The following is a 6,707-nucleotide window of genomic DNA, read 5'->3' on the forward strand; positions in this document are numbered from 1 at the left end:
AAGTGGTCATCCACCTGCTCCGTGTGGGGTAGAGTTCACATATCACTGCAGGACTCTGATTCTGATGTTACTGTTCATCAGAATTAGGGCTGGACCTTGTTCATGATGACACTGTTGGAGTATTGATGTTGTTGTTGTTAATCACATTAACTGGGCTGGTGTTGACTGAATTTATATTGCCACTTTCTGAACCTCAGGGTGTCTCTCTGGGCACAAGACTCCACAAAAAGCAATGTGACAATGAGCAGGGATCGTCTCTTTTGACTTAAATTCTGATTGTAGCACTGCTGCTTCACAGCACCAGGTATAAGGTTAGAGTCCAGCCTTGGTCAACGGCCTGTGTGGAGTTCCCACATTCTCCCCATGATAGTGTGTGTCCTCTCCAGGTGCTCTGGTTTTCTCGCACAGTCTTAAGATGTGCAGGTTAGGTGGATCAGTCGTGCTAAATTGCCCACAGTGACCAGGAATGTACAGACTAGGTAGATCAGCCATGGGAAATTCAGTATTACAGGGATGGAGTGCTCTGGGCGTGATGTTCTTCAGATGGTCGGTGGGGTTTGATGGGCCAATGCTCTCCTTCCACACTGTTGGGATTCTATTCTATGATTGAGGATAAAGGCTTCACAGCAGGGTGTCCTTGGAGAAGGAGCATGTGGTGTGTATCAATGCTCTCGATGCCTTTAGATAGAGGTGGGCACCGCAGGGGATACAGTGCTTTATCTCCACCGCTGCCCCCTCCTCCCCCCCAACTCTACTTTGATTTAGTCCCTTCTCACTCTGTCACTTGTAATGGTTTGCTTGGCGCGGAATGGGCTTTGTTTATAAATATTCAATTGGTAACACAAATGGTTTACTGCTGGTGATTATAGGTTAACAAAAAGAAAAATGATGTAATGATGATTTTGATGGTGCGAAGGTTGCTGTGATAACACTTCTGGGTAGGAGAAATGGGGAATAAAGAACACTCCACAGCTCACAGAATGAGAACTGAAAAGCAGTTAAATCAAACCAAAGGTTCAGACAGGGAGGGAATATTTCCCTGGAGTTTGAGTAACTGGAAAGTGATGGTGTCCGGGAAGAGACAGGATTTTGTTCTAAAGTGCATTTGAAATTTTAAAAACTGTTATATTCAGATATTTTCAATTCTTTTACATTTATTTATTGTGGAATAAACTTTAACACAAGCAAATTTTTTTTTTAAAATGTAAAAGACAAATTGTTAAATAAAATCCATCAAACCATCCCTCACTGAAAACTGATGTGGACATGCAATCTCCTGGAGAATCCCTGCCATGCCTACTTCTTCCTACCCAGGCTCCATGGCTATATATGTACTTGGAAGATAGCAGCAGGAGGTGGCCATTCGATTGTGCTCCACAATTCAATGGGAAACAGCTGACCATCCAGCTCAGTCTCCTGTTCCTGCTGTGCTCCAATCCCCTTTGATGACTTTACCTCGAAGAACTATATCTAAGTCCTCCTTTGGCTTCACTGCCTTTTGTTCTAGTGATGTTGCGGTGTTACTGTGTGGGTGTAGGCAGGGGTAATGTGATGGTGCTGCCTCCTGGAGGATGCACTCAGCATCCATCATCATCCTGCAGTAACATCAACCGGGTTTCAGCAACTAGAGATAGAAACCATTTCCAGGATATGGGCATCACTGGCTCAGCCAGCATTTATTCCCCATCTCTAGGTACCCTTAAGAAGATGGTAGTGAGCTGCCGTCTTGAACCAATCGCATCCATTTGGCGCAGATAGACCGACAATGCTGGGAGGTAGAGTGTTGCAGGATTTTGGCCGAGTAATTCCCCATCTTTGGTTTGTCAAATTCTGGATAGCTCAATCACGATTGGCACATGATTTTGAGATTTCAGTCTGCAAATCTTCACCATCTAGCACCCTATATAAATGAATAGGTACAGATTAGAAATTCAGAACAGACAATTCTAGTTTCTCTGGAATATTTTTCCCCTTTGTTCCTCCAAAGCTGTAACCCTCCAGCCCACTTACTCTCTCCCATCATTCTGACTCTGCTGCCCCTAATGTAAACCCTCCCCATTCTCATGGAGTTGTTGATAAACAGATCCATGCCACCACTTCCCGTCCCTGGTTAGACTCTGCACCCTTTCTGGGTTCAATTCCTTTCCCTTCAGTTGCTGCAAGTCAATAATGTAACAGCAGAATGAAACAAAAGGAAACAGAAAGGGAGGTGGCAGATTCTGGACAGAAGAGGAACCTTCAGTCTAGGAGAATGGGTCAGATCCTTCCTTGTTTCCCATTGGTCGATTCCCAGTGTTATGACAAGTTGGGAATGGAACTTGGTCCCATGTGGGTGTGCTGACACTTTGACTCCCCCAACAGATCAACAAGCAGATGAATTTCTTCGCCAGCCAATCAAAGTGTGAAATGCTTTCCGCTAGTTACCCCAAAGCACATGCTCCAAAACACGCCCATATTCTGTACATGTACAGTGCTGGGTTTCCCCACACACGTGTGGTCCCTGCCTCAAGGATTGTGGGAGTTGTAGTCCCCATGAAGCCTCTGGAGACCTGTCTCTGAAAAGTGAAAGAAAGTGTGGGGTGGAGGGTGTTTTGTATCGGATCACCATTCAGATACACAGGATATGTGGGCTGTGACTGGGTTTTACTGAGACATCCGCTTAGACAACCCGATTTCTGACGTAAGAAATACAAATTCAGCCAATTGCGTGGTGGGGAGGTTAATAAAGGGCAGCAGATTTCAAGCAGAGGTGTCTCAGTGGCTAGCACTGCTGCCTCACAGCTTCAGGGACCCGGGTTTGATTCCAGCCTTAGGCAACTGTGTGGAGTTTACACATTCTCCCCATGTCTGCGTGGTTTTGTTCGGTGCTCCAGTTTCCTCCCACAGTCCAAAGATGTGCAGGTGAGGTGGATTAGTCATGCCAAATTGCCCACTGGGTCCATGCATGAGCCGGTTAGGCAATTAACAATGGGAAATGCAGGGTTACAGGGAATGGATGGGTCTAAATGGGATGCTCTTCATAGGGTGTGGACTCGATGGGTGAATACCCTTTTTCTGTACTATAGGGACTATTCTATTCTCATGAAGAAGAAGGTACCTATCTCGATGTGTTTGAATCTGTGGAATTCGCTATTCAAAATGCGGTGGATGCCAGGACATGAGAGCAAATTTAATGAAGAGATACAGATTTTTAATTTGCAATGAGTTGAAGGGTGAGAGAGAACAGGCGGGAAAATCCAGCTGAGACCGAGGTGAGCTCAATCCTCATGGTATTAAATGGTGGAGCTGGTTTGAAGAGCTGCATTGCCTCTCCTGTGCCCAGTGCTTATCTTCTTACGGTAATGACTGGAAAGCTGAATCCAAAACTCACCACCTTCACCAAAGATTTTCGGAAAAAGCAGGATAGTTAGGTGGATTAGCGTTCCAAACTTAGATAGTGAGGAAGCATGTAGGAGATAATAATTTTGCAATTTTAAACTGAGGGGAGACAGTGATTTATGGTTTTAGATTGTATAGGATATTCACAGCGTCCAGAATACTCCGTTGTGAATATTTATCCTGTACTTTATTACAAAGCCAAGGTCTCTGACAATGAAACCCAAAACACCCAGGAAACTTCGCCTCACCTCGTAATCTGATAAAAGACTTGTGATAAGTCTGGTTGAATTTAGAACACAGATGGAAAGCGGGAAGATTAAATCCAATCCCAAGAGCCTGTGCTTAAACAAAGGAGACTACAATAGGATGAGGCAGGAGTCGGTTAATGTAGACTGGAAGCAAAGACTTTATGGTGGGACAGTTGACAGACAGTGGAGGAATATCAAAGAATTTTTCGAAGTGCTCAGCAAAAGCACATATCAGTGAAAAGGAAGGACTGTCGGAAACGGAGTAATCTGCCATGGGTGTCTAACGAAATAAGGGAGTCTATCAAAGTGAAATAGAAGGTATACAATTGGCAAAGACACCAAGAAAAAAGTTAGGAGATTAGAAAAACTTCAAAGATCAACAGAAAGCTTGATGGGATTGGGGATAAAAAGCGATTATTAGCTATCCCCAGGGCAGGAATAGCTGTTTACCCTGCTAGAGGGAAACCTATTGTTTGGGGAACATATGGCCTCTGTAATTGTTGAAGCACTTAACTGTTACCACAGAGATAATCCTGATCAAGTTAAAACTCACAGCACACTCCAAAAGCTTGTACTTCCAAATAAACCTGTTGGACTATAACCTGGTGATGTGTGGTTTTTAACTTTGTCCACCCCACCCCAACCCCGGCTCCTCCACATCAGAATCCTGATAGACAGCCCCTCTGAAACTGAAGCGCCTGTCAGGTACTTGAGGGAGCCAAGGGGTCGTGGGGGGGAGGGGTGTGTGGTTTAACCACAAAGAGCTGAACTGAACTAGACTTTTTAAACTGCTGTTGTCATGGAGATAATTCTGAGAGACAGTCACTATACAAAGTTACAAATCACAAAAGTAGAAGAATGGGAGCCGTAGATTGGACCCGATGCTGCCGAAAGGCGTTTTGCACGTAAAATATCCAGGTAACTACCATGTCTCATCAATAAAGTCTCAAAGAAGACCTTTCAGAGTTCTGTGCCTAGTTATTCCTATCCAGCAGGGATCAGGAATATTATGACACAGCAGTCAGTCTTTACAGTGGAGAACACGAAGAACATGCCAGTAATTGATAAGGAGACTGAGGAAGGTGAGGACTTTGAAACAACCATTATCATGAAAGAGTTAGAGCTGGGCAAGTTAATGGAGCTAAAGGTACACAAGTCTCATTGCCCTGATGGAATACATCCCAGGATACCAACAGACTTAGTGGGAGAAATAGCAAATACACTTAGAGTTGTAGAATCCTACAGCAGAGACAGGCGCTTTGGCCCAAACTGGCCCATGCCGATCAGAATGTCCATCCACGTGAACCCCATTTCCCTGCACTTGGTCCATCTGCTTCCGACCCTTTGCTATCCATGTATTTGTCCAAATGCCTTTTACAAGTTGTTAATGCACCCACCTCAACCACTTCCACTGGCAGCTCATTCCATATACATACCACCCTCTGTGTAAAACAGTTGCCCCTCAGCTTCCCTTTTATTTTTTCTCCTCTAATTATAAACTGATGCCCTCCAGTCCTTGGTTCCCTGGGAAAAAGACTGAGTGTATTCACCTTACCCATGCCTCTCATGATCTTATACACTTCTGTAAAATATTCCCCCTCGGTTTCCTCTGCTCTAAACAAAAAGTTCCAAAGCTTGTCCAACCTCTCCCTGTAACTCAGACCCCTGAGCCCTGGCATCATCCTTGTAAATTTCTTCTGCACCTTTCCAGTTTAATAACTGAAACCTACACTGCACTCATCACATTTCCCGTGTTTCCCCACGGCACTAGAACCGACGTGACAACGCCAATGGATTACAATCCATGATCAATAATTCACTCCATTACAACAATCCCATTTTCATAGCTTTTTCCATGATGCAGGAATCCTTTTGTCTTTCTGGTTTCATGGTAAATTGCCCTCATACAAAACAAATCTGTGGCTTAACTGTTCCTGGGAAATGTGCCATGATTTTTTAGACTTTCAAAAACCAATGAAATCTCTCTCCACTGCCACCACGCTAACATGGACTTCGCTAACTCAGTACTTTTTTCCAGTCACACTGATATTTGAAATATTAATCCATGGGCAGAATGCACACCTGTCCATCCAGATGAAAAGGCCAATGATATTCAGATCGGCACGGATCCAGTAACATGAAATTCAATTTGAATTTCTCAACTACAAATCCCCCCTTTCAGTACTCTACAACAGAGAAAACAGAAAGTGCTGGAGATCCTCAGCAGGTCTGGCAGCATCTGAAATGGTGACAGATGCAGGAAACATTGCAGCCTTGAAGAAGTGTTTAGATGATCACACCAGGCATGTGTGCTTGATGACCAATATGGAGAAGACGGAGGCATTGTATTCAACAGTTTTATACCAGAGACTCTGACGCCATTTCATTCTGTATTTCTCCGAGATTCCCTCTTCTCAGAAGCAGGCAGGAGTGGGAAGCAGTGGAGAATGTAAATGATGTGTGACCTTCCTAGTGAGAGGACTCGAGTACAGGAGCAGGGATCCCTTTCTGGAAGAGCCTTGGTGAGACCACACCTGGAGTACTATGTGTACCTTTTTCCCCTTTCCCAAGGAGAGCTATCCTGGTTATTGAGAGTGAGTAAAGGTGGGTCATCAGCCTGACTCCTGGGATGTGAAGATAGTTGAGGGTTGCAGATCCTGGAAGTCAGGGTCAATACAATGTGGATCTGGAAAAGTGCAGCAGGTCAGGCAGCATCAGAGGAGCAGAAAGGTTGATGATTTGGTCAAGACCCTTTGTCAGTCCCGATGAATAGTCCTGACCCGAAACGTCAACTTTCCAACCCCATCATATTCATACTGGTTATCAAGATCCTATTTATTGTTGTCCCACGTTCTAGCACTCAGCGTGTAACTGATATTGTAGTGCTTGGTGTGACTTCTTCAACGCTGCAGTGTTTCCTGCATCTGTCACCATTTCAGATGCTGCCAGACCTGCTGAGGATCTCCAGCACTTTCTGTTTTCTCTGTTGTAGAGTACTGAAAGGGGGGATTTGTAGTTGAGAAATTCAAATTGAATTTCATGTTCAATTTTGATAGTTACTGGATCCGTGCCGATCTGGAT

General features: G+C 44.4%; 1 long non-coding RNA gene across 1 annotated transcript in view; it reads right to left on the reverse strand.

The window, feature by feature from the left end:
• Positions 1-1,660: 1,660 nt before the first annotated feature.
• LOC122547724 overlaps positions 1,661-6,707 on the reverse strand; it is a 15,666-nt gene continuing 10,619 nt past the window's right edge. Inside the window, exon 3 of the long non-coding RNA XR_006311074.1 lies at positions 1,661-1,900. This is a non-coding gene — a long non-coding RNA (uncharacterized LOC122547724). The remainder of the gene's footprint in view (positions 1,901-6,707) is intronic.

The sequence above is a fragment of the Chiloscyllium plagiosum genome, unplaced genomic scaffold (genome assembly GCF_004010195.1).
Source record: "Chiloscyllium plagiosum isolate BGI_BamShark_2017 unplaced genomic scaffold, ASM401019v2 scaf_6424, whole genome shotgun sequence".
Classification (NCBI taxonomy): Eukaryota; Metazoa; Chordata; class Chondrichthyes; order Orectolobiformes; family Hemiscylliidae; genus Chiloscyllium; species Chiloscyllium plagiosum.